Here is an 18,223-nt window from a genome sequence, read left to right as displayed (position 1 = left end):
TCTACTCTGAGTAAATTTCAATAATATAATTCAGTGTAATCAACTATGGTCACTGCGTCTTACATTATATTCTCAGACCTTATTCATTTTACAGCTGTATGTTTGTATTCTTTTACCAATCTCTATTTCTGCTACACCCCAAGCCCCTGGCAACCACTTTTTACTCTGTTTCTAAGAGTTTGGTGGTGTTTTGTTGTTGCTGTTGTTTTTAGATTGCACATATAAATGATGTCATGCAGTGTTTGTCTTTTTCTTTTTGGCTTATTTCACTTAGCATAATGTTTTGACAGGATTTCTTCTTTATCATGTCTGAATAATACTCTGTCACATAGATATGCTACATTTTCTTTATTCATTCATCCATGAGTAGACACTTAGGTTGTTTCCGTATCACGATGTATATGAATAACGCTGCAATAAACATAGGGGTGCAGATGTCTCTTCAAGATCCTGTTCTCATTTCTTTTGGATATATACCCAGAAGTAGGATTGCTGAATCATATACGGAAGTTCTATTTTTAATTTTTTTAAACATTTTAATACTATTTTCCATAGTGGTGGCACCAATTTACATTCCTATGATTTTTTAATTTACTTTCATTAAAAAAAAATTATAAAAAAATTTTTTTAATGTTTATTTTTGAGAGAGAGAGACAGACAGAATGTGAGCAGGGGAGGGGCAGAGACAGAGGGAGACACAGAATCTGAAGCAGGTTCCAGGATCTGAGCTGTCAGCACAGAGCCCAACGCAGGGCTCAAACTCACGGACCAGGAGATCATGACCTGAGCTGAAGTCGGACGCTTAACTGACTGAGCCACCCAGGCCCCCCTTTAAAATTTTTTTTTTAATGTTTATTTATTTTTGAGAGAGAGAGAGATAGAGAGAGAGAGCAAGTGGGGGAGGGGCAGAGAGAGACGGAGTCACAGAATCTGAAGCAGGCTTCAGGATCTGAGCTGTCAGCACATACCCGGACGTGGGGCTCAAACTCATGAATTGTGAGATCATGACCTGAGTCAAAGTCGGTCGTTCAGTTGACTGAGCCACCCAGGCACCCCAGCCTTCAGTTTTTTAGAGTTTATTTATTTTGAGAGAGAGAGAGAGAGAGAGAGAGAGAGAATGCAGGGGAGGGGCAGAAAGAGAGGGAGAGAGAGAATCCCAAGGAGGCCCCACACTGCTAGCACAGAGCCCGATGCAGGGCTCAAACTCACAAACCATGAGATCATGACCTGAGCCAAAATCAAGTGTCAGACGTTTAATCGACTGAGTCCCCCAGGTGCCTCTAATTTGCCTTCCTTTTTGGAAGATATTTTTATAGAATATAGAATTCTTACAGGTTTTTATTATTTATTATTTTTTTTAAATTTCAGTACTTTAAAGTCATTCCAGGGGCACCTAGGTGGCTCAGTCAGTTGACTGCCTGACTCTTGATTTTGGCTCAGGTCATGACCCGAGGGTTGTGGGATCAAGCCCCAAGCTGGGCTCCTCGCTAAGTGTGGAGTCTGCTTGGGATTTTCTCTCTCTCTCTCTCTCTCTCTGCCCCTCTCCTTCAATATATTTATCACAGTTATTCTAAAGCCCTTGACTAACAATCTTAGCATCTGAGTGACCTGTGGGTCTGTTCATATTGATTGATGTTTTTCTTGACTATGGATCACATTTTCTTGTGTTTAATACTTTTTAATAATTAATAATTATTTTATTTTAACACACATTTCATAATCTAATAATTTTAAAATGTAGGCTGGGCATTGTACATGATGATACATTTTAGAGATTCTGTATTATGCCGTTTCCTCTGAAAAATATGGAGCGTTTTTTGTTTGTTTTTGTGTTTTAACGGGCATTTAAATTACTGGTGGATCTCCTTGATCCTGCCAATATTTAATTTTAGTTCTGAGCTTTGTTAGGGTGGATTTATTTCAATTTTAATCCTAGTTCTGGGATGTTATTCTTACTCTTAAAGTGTGGCCTTCTCGGGTTTTAATAAAAAGTTTAAGATGTTTACCAATCCCCATTAACTTAATAAAACTTGATTGTCAAATTCTGTACCCACATAAATATGCAGATTCTGAAATCTCTGCTAGTTCTTTCAGCCTTCCTGCATGTGATTTCCACTGGAAACATTGCATTATTTTTTTTAAGTAGTCTCTGTATCCAACATGGGGCTCAAACTCATGATCCTAAGATCAAGAGTCACATACAGGCTTTACCAACTGAGCCAGTCAGGTGCCCTAGCAACATTGCATTCATGTTTCTCGTTTGTGCAGTTCAGGATTTAGCTAAGAATCTAAAGGCAGTTTGCAGAGAGGCCCTAGCCTCATTGGTGACTGTTTCATTTGCAGAATTTCTTTTTCAATTTCCAACTGCTCTGCTAGAACTCTGACTTCTGACTTCTTAGCACAGGACTTCTCCTTTCTGATTGAGTTCTAGACCTTATATGCTGCATTGGACTGGGGATTTCCCAAAAAAGAAAAGAAAAGTCAACTATAGATAGATAGATGATAGATAGATGATAGATATAGATCAATCTACATATATATCCATATATCTTACCTAGTTTGTTTCCCTTATTTCAAGGATCATATTGTTTCCATTTTTGGCTTGCTTTTGGTTGCTCCTCAGTACCTTCAAGTAGTTGTGTTTTATATATTGTCCAGAGTTTATAATTGCCAGTGGCAGGAGGATTATTTTGGAATATGCTACTCTCCCATTATCAAAAGCCAGAAGCATACGTTTTCAATAAATTATATTACAATATCAATCATCTTTTTATCAGTAGGGCGCTATCAGTGTTAAATTTGGCATAGTACTGCATCTGGCCATGGAAAGTGCTTTCTAAGTATAAGACATTCTCATTAGAGAGACGACTTAGAGCTTGCCAGAAGGACAACTAAAGAGTAGGAGACAACTACAGAAGACAAAATCACAGTACAAACAGAGCCCTACAGCAGTCTGAACTCACAATAACCTGCTGTCACTTGCACAGCATCCACTGCAGATGTCTTGTGAAGTCCTTATAGCCAGATGTTGCTTCTGAAGAAATCATTGTAAAGTTCATAAACTCAAGCAAAGACTTTTAGTTCTGACCCGGTGTGACTAAAATACTCATCATTAGGCAGAAAGAGAAATCAAAGAAAAATACAAGACTGATGAAATTTGGAAATAATATTCTACACTGGAATGAACAAAACTCATTGGCTGCAGATCATATGCTCCTACTTCAGAGGGATGGAGAAAATTGTGCCCTAATGGGCTCTTGTACAATGTGTAGCACATCACCTACTTATGGCATCCTATCTGGTGTTTTAGACTATAGTTGTCTTTAAATGCAGCTATAAAAATAAATACTGACTCACAAAACCACAGCCAGAAAAAAAAAATCAACAAATATTTATCAAATGCCTACCATAAAAAACCTATGCAGAGTACCTAAAACACTAACTATTCTCAAAATTGTAAGTGCAATCAAAACTTTGTGAAAAATGACTGGATATATAAAAAGTGAGCATTACAACTTGAACTAGAACTTGAAAGTGAAAGTAGCAACCCATAAGAAAAAGGGATAGCACCCAGATGTGGTGCTAACATAACCAAAATCTAAGGAATAAAGAGGCATGAAACAAGAGAGAAATTGCTTTAATTGGGGTGGTGTATACACGGGAAGACATGAAATTGAGTTTATAACATGGGGTCAGGTAAGGGTTGAGAGTGTCAAATATTTGGGGCAGATGAGCTTAATCTTGGCAATAGGGCATTTCCCAAGATAAAGAAATAGCAAATGGAGGGGCCCGTGGGTGGCTCAGACAATTAAGGTCTGACTTCAGGTCCAGTCATGATCTCACAGTTAGCAAGTTTGAGCCCTGGGTCGGGCTCTCCTGTCAGCACAGAGCCTGGAGCCTGCTTCGGATCTTTTGTCTTCCTCTCTTTCTGCCCCTCCCCCGCTCTCTCTTTTTCTCTCTCTCTCAAAAATAAACATTAAAAAAAGAAATAATAAATAGAAATAGTATTCTCAAAGAAAATATCTTCAATGGGGAAGATGTATTATTATTACGATATTACAAATTTGATTTTATTTGGTATTATTTCTGAAGCTTTTCTTTAAAAAGAAGAGAAAACACAGTACACTCAAACAGTAGAGAAAAAATTAGAGACAGACTTTACACTTAATGGAAGCATAATTACTATGATAATAATGGAGATAATCATTATAATGAAATATGAGAGGAAAGGCCTTTTGCACAACGTAAGTTCTCATTCTTGCATTTACCCTTTCCACTCTGCATATTTCCACTCTGGTATAGTCAGAGACTTTTAGAAGCCATTCAAGGCAGCACGCACTGATACTGGCTGCTTTGTGTACCGAATCGCCCAAATGTTGTGAACTCATTATTCAGTCAGCCACTTATTATTTTACAAATATTAACTGAGCATTCACACCATGCCTGGCCTTATTCCTGGCACTGGGCAAACTACATGAGTTTCTTCCTCCATGGAGCCTCTTTTTTAGGGCCTCTTCCTCCACCTCCCGGAGGCCACAGGCTTACTGTCCATCCTCGTTCCTTCAGACTGAAACACAATCCAGCCTGTTTTAGTTTGAACCATCAGCTTCCCTGTCTTATCTCCTCGTGTCTTTTTTTCTTGGTTTCATATAATATTGGAGAACTTCCAGAGTGAGACCTGAAGAACAGTTCCAAGGTCATTTCAGCTTTCTAAGTGGGACCCAGGCCCAATATATTGTTAGGTATTGGGGAAAATAAGCCGGAAAATAACCTACTTACTTTACTTTGAGCAAACCAGTGGTGGTGTTGATGAACAGATTCTATGTGAAGACGTAGTGAGGGTTCAGTATGGCATACCCCGTATACTTTTCCCTCAGTCTATTAACCTAATACCTCCTCCTTCATATTATCTATTGTTGAAATGAAGCAACAACCATAGGTCTGTCATTCAACTTAATTTTCTTTTTATTGCTCTTTCATAGGAGGGACAAATAATGTTAAAACGAATCCTAATGTTCTCTGTCATGAGAAGAATTGAATCATTTCTTGAGGCTCAACTATTTTTAATATGATACAGTATGACACTAATTCACCACAGAACCCAAAGGGGGTGCCTGGGTGGCTCAGTCGGTTGAGCGTCCAGGCTTCAGCTCTGGTCATGATCCCCCGGTTCATGGGTTCGAGCCCCGTGTTGGGCTCTGTGCTGACAGCTCAGAGCCTGGAGCCTGCTTCAGATTCTGTGTCTCCCTCTCTCTCTGCCCCTCCCCCGCTCATGCTCTGTCTCTCTCTCTCTGTCAAAAATAAGTAAACATTAAAAAAATTTTTTCTTAATATAGAACCCAAAGCAGTAGAACCTATCAATAGTTCTTTGATCTCCGTATATTCTGGTATATCAGTGACCTACATGTATGGAGTCAAGAGCAGTTGGAGCCAGTAGAGTTCTGTGCTGAAAGCAGAGAGGGTGACTCATGGCTGATGAGCACTGTTCACTGCCAGCTTGATTTTTAGAAATCAGTCTTATTTTCAGCTGATTTCCATAATTGTAAACATTTTAGTACCTTGCTTGGAGCCTTCCAGGCATATTCAGAAAATGAATTCATGTAGTGTTTATTGACAGGACATAGCATTTGGCCCATCGAGTGGATTTTCTATTACTAGTAGGAAAGAAGTTCGCATGGCAAGAAGAAACCTGCATATAAATAAGTCAATTTAGTTCAAAGATCTTGACACAGTCCATAAAAATATTCTAATAGTGGACATGCTCAGGAAAAGATTGATGAGAATGAGAAATTATATTTTTATTTTCATTCTCATTTTTTAAAAAGGGATAGTTTCTGCTATAAATCAAGAACAAATTCCAGAATAAAATGTCCATGAGTGGAATATTTAACATCTTCTGAATCTAAGCTAACACTAGGACCTCTTAATTCCTTTTTCATGGTGGATCTTATTTTCCTTTTTATATCTGGAATCTATAAAAAAATAACTTAACTGTATGTAGTTAACCATACAGTATTGTGCACTTTGAAATATGCTGAGATGATAGATCTCATGTCAAATGCTCTTCTAAACAACAATAGCAGCAAAAACCACACAAAAGAACACAAGGAAATTTTTGGAGGTAATGAATATGTTTAGTATTTAAGTTGTGATAGTATCATAGATGTATACATATGTTCAAACTCATCAAGATGTATACACTAAATGTGTGCAATTTTAAATATATCAATTATACCTCAATAAAGCTTAAAAATTTAAGCTTTAAGTCTACTTGACTTGATCAAATGGTAAATTTGGTATTCGGTAGGGATGACCCTTCAGTCGTCTTCTACCAGAAGCCTCAACCCCCTATTCTCCAATTCTAGAGCTTAGCCTACCTCAACCCTGTCTTACTGGCGTGACTGAGCCACAGGACATGCCATCCTGCAAATGGAGAGTATATTTCCAGTCATCCTAATAATAATCCATTAGAGCAGCCTAATTCATAAAATATTTTATAGCTATCATACATGTGAATCCAGTGGAATTAAGGATGTGAATTTATACACAAAAGTGTAGGAGACACATACTGGGTTATCTGACCTCCCTTCTCTGGGATTCATCCTTTACCTTCATTCACTCAGTCACAGGAGCAGGTTTCTGCCAACCATTTTTATACATTGTGAGAATGTCCAATAGACTCCGGTGTTACTGGTCCAGGGGTAGGCAACCGACATTAGCTAAGCCTAGCAGAGTCTTTTCTTGACAATTTTGAATGGAGCGCAAGAGATTCCCACCTTAATCTGGGCTGGTGAAAGGAGATATAAACACTTGGGTCATGTTTTCTGCCATATAAATCAGGGAACAGATAAAATAACTTGGAAAGATGGAGGAAAAGGAAGAGAGCAGAAAGATGGGAAGAAAACTTTGGTGGGCAGTTGGGGCTTTGGAGGGCCTCCCCATGACTATCCTCTTTCTGGCATATTGTGAACGTCCATAATATGTTTTTTTTAATTCCCTTAGACCCCTCAGGATTATAGGGGTTTCCCAGTATTCATATTATAAGTCCTTTTTGCCCACATTACCTATGGCAGGTTCATTCATATGATTTGAATTTCAAAGTCCTAACTAATACAAGAAAAACAGTTAATCCTAAAATAAAATTTTCAAATGCATTAGAAGTAGAAGTTCATTAGCTATGTCCATTTTTCCTATTCACGTCGTGCATATTACCTCTGTCTAACGAACTTGGGAATTCCAAGTCCTAGACTTGCTAAGTCCTTCTTGCCTACCTGCTCTTTCTTCTGCTTATAATGCCTCCCATTTCCTACCTAACCATCAAAATCTGGGCTGAGACTCAGGTATTCCAAGAAGTCATCACAACTGAACCCAACTCATTCCACTTTCTTCCGAATTCTGTTTTCCGCATCTCTCCACAGTCCAGAGACCACATTCATTATATTATTTTGCATGTGTTTAACAGTTGCTTTAAATATAATCTTAAAGTACTTTTTTCTTTGCTAATACTTTTTGTTGTCTTCAAAAAAGACAACAAACTATTTGACAAAAGAGATGAGGTATTTTATTCCCTATTTTACTGTTTAACTTTAAATAGCTCCAGTACTGTGAATTGCCTGCCACAGATACCCATTAAGTATCCATGGACTGTCTCTAGCAGATCCTAAATGAGTCATCAAAATCCCAATTCTACAAAACTAGAAAGAAATATTTGAAAGCTATTGGCATCAAGGAAGGAAGATAGTGATGGCATCCAGAATGGCTAAAATGTTAACCAACTAGAGCTTACCTATGATGCATTACTTCACTCACAGATTCCCATTTCTAAAAGAGAAGCAGTGTTAGAGATCTAAATTCTTTTATGCATATGATATTTAGATGACTAACCACAGAACTCCCTCCTTCTAAATGAAGCAAAGTAGAGCTCTCCTAAGAATCTGGTGCCCTGGATTAGATTTTCAAGATCTCACTCATCAGGAGATGCAGTGAACGATAACTTCTGTAGAAAGAGCACACACTTGCAGAGAAAACACCAAAATTATGGAAAGAACGAGGTATCGGAACCTCTGAAAAAGTGTTTGAAAAACGTGTAGGGGGAAATCTTTTAGATTCTACTTTATAATCTACAGGGAGTCATTAAAAAATGGATCATCCCCTACTGATGAGACTATTCTTTAGTTATAAGTGTGTCCTAAGACATTTTTAAAATTCACCGGCAATTAGGAAATAATGCAAACTATGGTAGAAGAATTCTGATCTTATATTTTTCAGAGGATCAGGAGGAGACTATTATATAGGGCTGATAGAAATTTTCGCTATAGAGTCTTAGTTTTTATGCTGTCACATGCCTTGAAGCCACTGGGATGAGAACATTTTTTTGCAAATCTAAAATAAATAACTGGAGTAGGCCTGTTACTCACAGAAAAACACAGTGTGTTTACATGAATACCTTTTCTACTTGATTCTTTTGACCTGAGAACTTGAGTGAAACTCTGAAAAAGCTGCCAAATTCCAAAGCTGGGAACAGACCCAGACCAGCATGACTTTTATTCTCCTCCTCTAACTACCTGGAAACATTACCTCAAATAGATAGGGGTTAAAATTTTACAATTTCATTTTACCAATCAATATTTGTGAAACTTTGTGACTGCATATGTACTAAGAATGACAAATTATTCTGTTTTAATCATCTGTTAGGTGTTAACAGATTTAACTCAGCCAGTTTTTTTTTTCTTCTTCTTCCTATTTCTCCTCCTCTGTCTTCTCAAATCTAGTCTTACTTGGATTTTTAACCTGTGTTTGCTTTTGCCCCAACACAGTTTGCTCTGTTGAATCTGCTTTTGCTCAAACTTGCAGACAACCAGTTTTCTCCCAATTGCCATCACTTGTCATCTCTCAGTTTGAGGGCTTTCTGGAAAATTCGCCTGATTAGGAAAAGCCAGTAGGGAATAGGCAATTGTATCACCCACTGAAGGGAAGGCAGGTGGAAATCCAGTAGAGAAGCTATACTGGCAGGGAGTTCTTCTGTGGCAGGGTAATGGCCATATCTACTCCTTTATTGTTGCTGCTCTGTGACCCTCCAGGCCTTCTTCTTTCCTGGAGTCTGCTCAGGTAATGGCCACTTTGCCCACTGGCATGTCAATTGCTCCTTCTTCTATAGTCTTACCTCAATGCTTTTGATTTAATGATCAACAGAGTGGACATACTTGCTGTCTGAATCAGAGGGTACTTGACCACTTTTTAAAGCAACAATTTATTACTCTTTCCAAATTACAGACCTGTTGGCTAAATGGACATCCATCAAAGGGCTTGACTGGTTCTTACTTGAACAACCATAAGTTGGGATTTTTCTGGCCAAAGTTTCATATAAGGAGCCTTGGAGTTTTCAGGCAAAGCCATCCCACTGCAGTCTACCAACTCTTAGTCAATGTGAGGAAAATCTTTCAAAGATAACTGTTCTCTCTTCAAGAATAAAGCTCCAGAATAGTCACTACTCAATTCCCCTCTCCCTTCCTCCCTGACTCTCCTGTCTTAACCTGTCTCATGAGAAGGTCATGAACAATTAGACATTTCTTATGATGTACTTCTGGCTTAGGTAAGACATAATAATGAACATGCAACCATTCAGCCTTAAAATAACCTAAATAAGCAAAATGTAACTTTGACTCCACAAACAACATTTATTTTCCTTTTTCTCTTCTTTATATCCTCTTAGATTGACCCATTTCGTAGCACCATTCCAGCTGAAATATTTTTTTCCACATTGGTTTTATGGTTCTCATATTTTGTGAATGAGCTGCCATTTTTTGGTGTATATCAGATTTCAAATTTTTAAAAATAAAATTATCTAATTTGCTCTTTTAATAGAATTTTGACCTACCATGCCTATAATAATATTTTCCCCATGTGGGTCATCATACTCTTTATAATAGGAAGAAATAACTTTCAGATGCAGGGAGCTTTTGGAATGTAAGTTTGAGTCTTTTAGAAATTCAAATAACCCCAACTTTTGGATGCAAACAAAATAGAGAGACTTGCAAATGTTCATGACTCATAATAGAAATGTGCCCTTTCATCCAAAGAATTTTTCAGCATTTAAAAAATGCTGGTGAGAATGCAAAATGGTACAGCATCTTTGTAAGATAGTTTGGCAGTTCCTTACAAAGCTAAACATACTCTTATCATATCATACAGCAATTGTGTTCCTCAGTATTTACCCAAATGAATCAAAAGCTTATGTCCATAGAAAAACTTGCACACAAATGTGGATAGCAGGTCTACTCGTTATTGCTAAAACTTGGAATCCACTAAGATGTCCTTCGAGAGGGGACTGTATAAACAATCTGTAGTATCTACATACAATGGAAAATCATTCAGCAATAGAAAGAAAGGAGCTACTAAGTCACAAAGAGAGATGGAGGGAACTTAAATACATGTTGCTAAGTGGAAGAAGCCAGTCAGAAAAGGCTAAATGCTTCCAACTATATAACATTCTGGAAAAGCCAAGACTATGAAATAGTAAAAGGCTGGTCAGAAATTTAGAGGAAGGGAAAGAGGGATGAAAAGGTGGAGCACAGGGCATTTTTAGGGCAGTGAAACTATTGCTGTGTATAACAATACCGTAATGGTGGGTACATGTTATTGTACATTTGTCAAAACCCACAGAATGTACAAAAAATCAGAATGAAGCCTAATGCACTTTAGTAAATAATAATACCTTAGTATTGGCTCATCCATTGTAACAAATACACATACCACAGTGATGCAAGTTGTTAATAGCAGGAGAAACTTGGGGCAGTGAAGGATGGGATGGCGAATGGATGAGAACTTTCTGTTCAATTTTTCTGTAAACCTAAAACTGCTCTAAAAAATAAATTCTATTAACTGAACACAAAACAAAAATGAGCTTGCTTTTTCTGGACTATGGCAGAGTAAGAAAGTCTTTAAGGGCTTGCAAGGACACTTTCTGTAACTTCATGGCCCCTCCTCAGTCAAATACTGGAGAGAACCGGCATTAATCAGCCAGTGCGTCTCTGGTGCCAATCTCTTTGCTAGGTGCTTTCCATGTATTACCTCAGTGGAGCCCTGTAAGGGAAGTATTGCATGAGGCGTTGAGTCTTAGATTAAGTAATTTGCCCAAGGCCACAGCAACGGTTAAAACCACATGGGCCTTGGAAACCAGTGCCATAGCAAGGTCTATGACTACCATGTCCCCATCCCAAGGTTCCCCTACTGGGCAGGGTACAGCTGAGATTGGGGGGGTCTCTCCCTGAGGTAGCTGTGAGCTCCTGAGTCAGAGGGAAAACATAGAACACTTATGTGGAAGGCCTCTGTAGATATCTGGCATTAATATTATATAATACACTTGCAGTATTTGCAACATCCTTTATGACGCTCTCAGGATATTTTTATTACAATTATGGGTAACGGCCCCTGAAAGGTAATGCCCGCAGTTCTCAATTTACCCAAGCAACTACCATATTCTTTTCTTTACTTCTGCTCTTGCATTAAAAAAAAAAAATTTCAGGGCTTACATATTACCTTTGCTAATTTTGAAAGGCAAACCTAGAGAATCAAAAGCTCAAATAGCTCACTTTAAAAGCACTTGAGAACAGGAGAAAGTTTTACGTGATTACATTAATAGCAGTGACAAATGCATGTAAAACACTTAACCATGGTCTGTGATGCAAAGAAAACCCATTTAGGTGTCATTCATCTTTTTCACATTAGTACAAGGAGTACTGTCTGCTTTATCTTCTCAGACAACACCGGAATTAGAATGCTGCGTTTTCCAGAAACCAGCTTCCTGACTTGTATTTGTAGCACCTTTCTGCAGAAATGGTTAAGACTCGAAACCCCAAATACAACACAAAATCTTTTTTTTCCTTCCAATTTCATCTCTGTAAAAAAAAAATTGTAGGGAAACACTTTCCCATTGAAGGGACATAATATTTATTTACCAATTGGTTATCTCTAGTATTTTTCCTCCGGAGGAGATAAACTATGCAAAATAAACCAGAAGTCCTGATAAGCTCTTTCCAAACTGGGAATCGTGAACAGAAGAGAAATAGGAGATAGAAAAGAAATGAGTGATGGGGTGTGGGGAAACGGCATGAGGGAGGGAGGAGGCAAATGAAGAAGGGACAGAGGGGTGAGAAATGGTCGCTCTGAACATGCTTCCCACATGCCCTAAACCCAGCTGCTTTCAGTTATGGACTTGTGCAGCATTAAATCTTCAAGAAACTTTAACAATTGTTACCACCGCCACCACCCCACAACCATACACATGCTCACACACACTCACATGAGCACACACACTCACACGTGCACACACACACACTCATGTTCCATAGATGAGAGAAACTATATGATATGGTGAAAAAAATGTTTTTATTGACTATCAGGAGACCTGTCTCTAATTAACTAATGATCTTGGCAGGTTACTTGATTGCCCCAACCTTCCATTTCTATACTGGAAAGAATAGGGGTTGGGCTTGCAGATTCCATCATCCCTTTCATCTCTGGCTTATCTGCAAATCAGCCCTGGAGAAGTTACTTGTGCAAAAGCCATACAGCTAGTTAGAGGCAGGGCCAAGGTAGATGGAGGGTCCCTGAGGAATCATTAAGGTTTTTATAGCTTCCTTTGGGTGGAATAGTTTGTGAAGATGTTTATTCCATGGGCTATCGCAGGCACCCATCTTTCTGAGCTGCCCTGTGTTTCTCTAAACCTCTTTACAGTTTGGTCGTCTATTTACAAATTTTCCTTGGTGGGTCAAGTCAGCCTGTATAAGATATCCCAGTACTAGCAGCCTGGCTCATTTCTGCAGTGAAAGTGAGAAGCATAGAAAAGAGCAGTGTGTTTACTAATGAGAGCAGGAAGACTGTGGCTCACTAGAGCAGAAAGGCAATTGGGCAGGTAAGTGCTTCAGCACGCAAGGGGTAGAGAATCAGACCTTCTGTCTCCCTGCACCTTATCCCATCCCCCACAGTTGTGCAGAGAGACTCTGGGACTCAGTGGACAGGAGATCCAATGTTGGCTGTCTCTCCTCTCTGCCCTCCAAATACACATTTAAAGACTCCCAAAGGGATTTCTTGCAAACTTAAATTTCTGATGTGGAAGGAAGTGTTTCCAGATATTAAAGAAAAAAAAGCACAACAAGCTCCAACATCACACAAAAGAAAAGAAAACACTTAGGTTTGAAACCTTGAAGGAATATTAAATAAGAGATAGAATTTTGGTTATGCCAGATATGAATGCCAGTACTATAGGAAAGAACCTCATAAAACATATCAAGCCCAGGCAAAAATAAAACAAGCAAAAATAGAATATCATTTGAACTATAGCAGGCCCATAAGTTCAGCTCCAAAATTACAAGCCAACACACATACCATATTGTGCAACTGAGCCTGAAAAGGGGGAAATTAGCAATAAACCAAAAAGCTTTTAAAAGTAACATAGTGAAGTAGAAGAAAACCCCACAAAGCTACAAAATTCAGAATAAGTACTATCTGGGAAGAAACAGCAACAAATTATGCGATTTTCCTTTTTAAAGATTTTGGATCACAGAGTACATCTAAGACAGTGGATGAGTCAATATGGGTGGGTAGGTTCAGTGTGTTTGACAAATAAGTTTTGCTTCTCACCAGGACATTTGGATACTACATAAATAGAAACCTTCTTTTCATCTCGAGAAGCATAAGGAAGTGCTTTCTCAGAGTGAATATTTTCCTCAAATCACTTGGAAAAGAGAAAGAACATTTATTTCCATGTTTCTCCTATCTAGCAAACTCTATTGACCTTAGGTTGAACTCGAAAACATTGTTCTCGTGCAGCCTCTCTATAAATTCCAAACTTGCCTTGCTTTACCACCTGTCCCTGGTCCTAGAAACATCATCTCTTACACTACCTCCTACACTTAAGAGTGGTTTTTTGTTCCGTGGAGGCGGAGGGTAGACTCCCCTCTGGTGGCAGTTCCCCGGGGTGAAGGTGGGCGTGTGCAACAAGAGCCTGCAGCCAGCCTCCCAACAAAATTCTGGGAGACGAAGGGGGTTTGTGAAGGCTGAGGGGGCTATGGGTGCTGAATGCTGGGAAGACAGACCGTTGGTCGCCTTGGCAGCTAGTTGTTAAATACGATGCTCTTTTTGCTTGGTGGAGCTCATAGCCCATACTTTCTGGAGCCCTGGGAGAACAGAGGACCCTTCTGACACTTGTGTGAAGACCAGGACCCAGTGCACTGTTGGCCATACTGGGCTGCTGTGCTTCTGGAATGCTGGACTCCGGTCACATTCGTCCCCGCCCTGCATAGAAAGCAGTGGCAGGCAGCCTCCCCCCCCCCCCCCCCAACCCCGCAACCACCCGTTGCCAAGTCTTGAAGTTTGTAGCGCAGGAGGTGGGGGTGTGTTTTTGGAAGGTGAAACTCTACTCTCCAGTTACTTACCTGCTACTTACCTGCAGCATTCAGAGTCCTTCGCAATTTAAAATTCAAATTTGCCCTTCACAGTTGGTGTTATTAGACTTATTTCAAAAAGGGAGAGAGGGAAGATGAATATAAATATGCCCTAAAGAGTGAAAGGAATTGTCTGAAGGAAGCAGATCAGGGCCTTGTGTTTTCCAATTTATTTGTTTCTCTGCTACTATTCTCTTTGAGTTTTCTCTCACTTAGTTTCTGACCCACACTTGGATCTAGAATACAGATCAGTATCCTTAGAAGGAAACTGAATAATTAAAGGTCATTCAATATACTGTCATTCTTTTATATAACCTCCAAGGGAAAGGCACTTAGGGCTAACAATGCCGTGTGGTTCAATGTTGTAAAAGTAGAATTATCATTGTAATCCTAGAATACCAAGCTTTCTACTTGGTGTAGGCCCTCATGACCATTCTTAACTAGTTGCCTTTATGTTTATTTGCCAGGGTATGTAATAGGGTGAACGTTCTAAGGCATTTTATTTTTCCAAAGAGCCGGTTGGAAAGTCTCAAATATCTGTACTTAATTGCCAAATGTACATATAATTGGTAAATATATATATATATATATATATATGTATATATATATATATATATATTCTTACTGCCAAATAAATGTGTCTGTGTATATGTGTGATTTACGATAAAAATATTTTTCCTATGCCACGTTCTCTTTTCAATAAACTCAGACTTTCTCTTGGATCAAATCTTAAGTAGGAGATACATTCGAATTTAGTTGTTATTCACCTATTAAGTATAGAAATTCCATGAATATTGAATACTCCATACGTGTGGTGTTGAACATACGAATCCCATGGGTTTCATAAGGTGGTCCTTTCTTGCTCACCTGTAGAAGTATGGGGGGGAAGGTGGGACCACATACATGCCTATTACCCCAGTTGGGGAATGTCTGGTTGAACAGAACAGCAACAGTTCTCTACTTTGGGGCAGGGAGCATGAGCTGAATGAAGGGGAAGCTGGGATTTAAGCTGCCCTAACAAATCTAGACACTGTAGCTCTAAGTTGGGTCATGTACAGTAGAAATGTTTGATTCTGTATTAGTTGCTGCTTCCTGTCTGGAGGGATCCCGGCATTTTTCACAGGATGCTCCTCATAGAAATTAAAATATTTGTATTACAAACTTAAGAGTGTTTGGAACACAGTTGAAGAGCCTCTGTGCTACATGTGACTTACTCAAGCACTTGGACCACCTCTGACCCTACACAAGGACTGACCCTGAGCAAGGACTACCAGCCTCCTTATCTCGCAGGGCACTGGTTGGAATCCAGACCGTAAGCAGCCCTGGGTAAGCACCTTGCAAAGCCGGAGAGATTGGTCTTTTCTCCCATCTTGATCAATTCTATTCAATACTCTAGGTATCGAATAAATCAATAAAAAAAGACACTGTCAATGAGCTTTTAAAAGTCCCTTGTATAATGATCAGAGTTGCTCAGAGTATGAAACATAAATCTGGTGATTTCATATATGCGTTTTTGCTTATTATTATTATTAAATTATTTGTTAATGTTTACTTATTTTCGAGAGAGAGAGAGAGAGAGAGAGTGCATGAAGAGGGGAGGGGCAGAGAGAGAGAGGGAGACACAGAATCTGAAGGAGGCTCCAGGCTCTGAGCTGTCAGCACAGAGCCTGATGCGGGTCTGGAACTCATGAAACAGGAGATCATGACCTGAGCTGAAATCAGACACCCAACCGACTGAGTCACCCATGTACCCCATTATTATTTTTAAAAAACAATATCAAAAGAAAAGCTGATTGTTTTTCAGCTTTGTCTCCAACTACTTTGTGTGCAGCTGCATATCTTAGCCACGCCTGCCACCATTCAGAAATCATCCTTTTATTGGCCCCAGTTAAAACGTGCATTCTCTGATAATTAAAGTAATTCAAGTTAGGATGAGAATAAAGTTTAACTCCATCCATTTAAAAGAATTTGTGACCATAAATCAATCTTTAATTATTGGAACACACAGTGAAGCAGCAGGCATTCTTAATTTCCTCACAAGCTCTCTGGGACTTCTTTACCTATTTATCTCATTTTTCAGGGAGCAGACTATAAGGAAACAGTTTTTCTGTGCCAGAAAATCTTAAAAGCTTCCCTCTCCTTCCTTTTTGGAATCCCTGTGTTTCTTCCCAGCTTCAGGAAGAAAAGAGTCACCAATTTGAGAGAGTGTGTATTGGGCAGAGGTAGCTTGACTTCTCAAAACCGAAGTCTGAATTGAGTGAGCGGTGCTTTTGTTCTAGCCCTTATGAAATTGTCTGGAGAGACTTACTTTTGGGTTAAAGGCATCAAAATGTCTGGAAGCTCAACAACATGCTCAAAAATGGAGACAGTGATCATAATAGGGAGTTAAACCAGCTGGCCTCCCGCTCAAGGCTGCTGCTCAGTTGATCACTGGCGGCATGGCGGTATAACGGTATGCTGAGCGTAGCTGTACAGCTAAAAACAAAATGGTGTTTGGTACATGAAAGACTTAGGTTTAAATCCCAATTTGGCCACTTCCCGGGAGGGTGATTTTGTGTTGATTACTGAAGCTCTCTGAATTGTCTCTGTTTCCTCATCTATAAAATGGGCTATTAACCCTAGTTCAAAGAGGTTGATGTGCCAGTGAAATGAGACGTGAAAGTTGCTGAGCACATAGAATCCCATTTTTAAGAACTGGTCTGAAATTAAATAGATGGCCCTGAACTGTGGTTTCTCTAAGACATTTCTTAGGCCCCTACCCTGCCACATGATTTTGGATTTTGATTTAGGGGAGTCCAGAGGTTAACTCTGTCTCTCCACCCCAGGGAAAAGAGAGGGGGGTAGGGAAGAGAGAAGGCCGGGGTTATCTCCACATTTAGTCTGGCCCCAAATCTGTAACATGAAGCCAGGCTTCCCCAGGAATTCAGAAATCCTTGCAGGACCACTTCCACCCTCCAGGACCCCTGCTGTCTCAGAAGCAAAGCTGGGGGTCAAATCTTGGGGCCGTCTCTTGTATCTTTTTTGTCAGGACCAAATCTCTGTTCCTGCTGCACATTAGAAATTCATATGGAACTTAAAAAAACACTAATAACAAGGCTTTAAGGCAAGAGATTCTGACTTAAATGGTCTGGGTTAGGGCCTGAGCAACGGTAGTTTTTTTAATTATTATTATTTTAGAGGGAGGGAGGGAGAGAGAGAGAGAGAGAGAGAGAGAGAGAGAGAGAGAGAGAATCTTAAGCAGGCTCAATGCTTAGTGCAGAGCCCAACACAGGGCTCCATCCCATGACCCTGCGATCATGACCTGAGCTGAAATCAAGAGTCGGCTGCCTAATTGACTGAGCCACTGAGGCTCAGTAATTTCTTTTAACTGCCTCTAGTGATCCTAGTGTGCAGCCAGAGCTGAGAACTCCTCCAGATATTGCAGATCGAAGTGATCTGGAGATGTTGGGGTCAAGGTTGCAGCAGGAGGGGTCTGATGAACTGATGCTGGAGAGCCCTCCCTCTCTCACGTGCTTCTGTCATTGAGGCAAGGGCAGGAGAGAAGGAAATGGGGTAAAATGAGCTCCACCTGGAATAAGTCCTGGGCAATGATAAGCAGCCCTTTCTTGTCTGCTTGTGGGTTCTGATTTTCTGAGTAGCTGTTGAATAACAGAACACTGCAGATTTTTTACAACATAACTCCAGAAGCCTCATTTAAGCTGATATCATTATGGACTTTTAAATCTCCTGCCTACATTTAGTTCCTTTATTTCTGAATTAAGAAGTACTTAAAATGTAAT

This window comes from Neofelis nebulosa, chromosome 1 (genome assembly GCF_028018385.1).
Source record: "Neofelis nebulosa isolate mNeoNeb1 chromosome 1, mNeoNeb1.pri, whole genome shotgun sequence".
Lineage (NCBI taxonomy): Eukaryota > Metazoa > Chordata > Mammalia > Carnivora > Felidae > Neofelis > Neofelis nebulosa.
The sequence above is the reverse complement of the archived record's forward strand: the minus strand, read 5'-3'. Positions refer to the sequence as shown.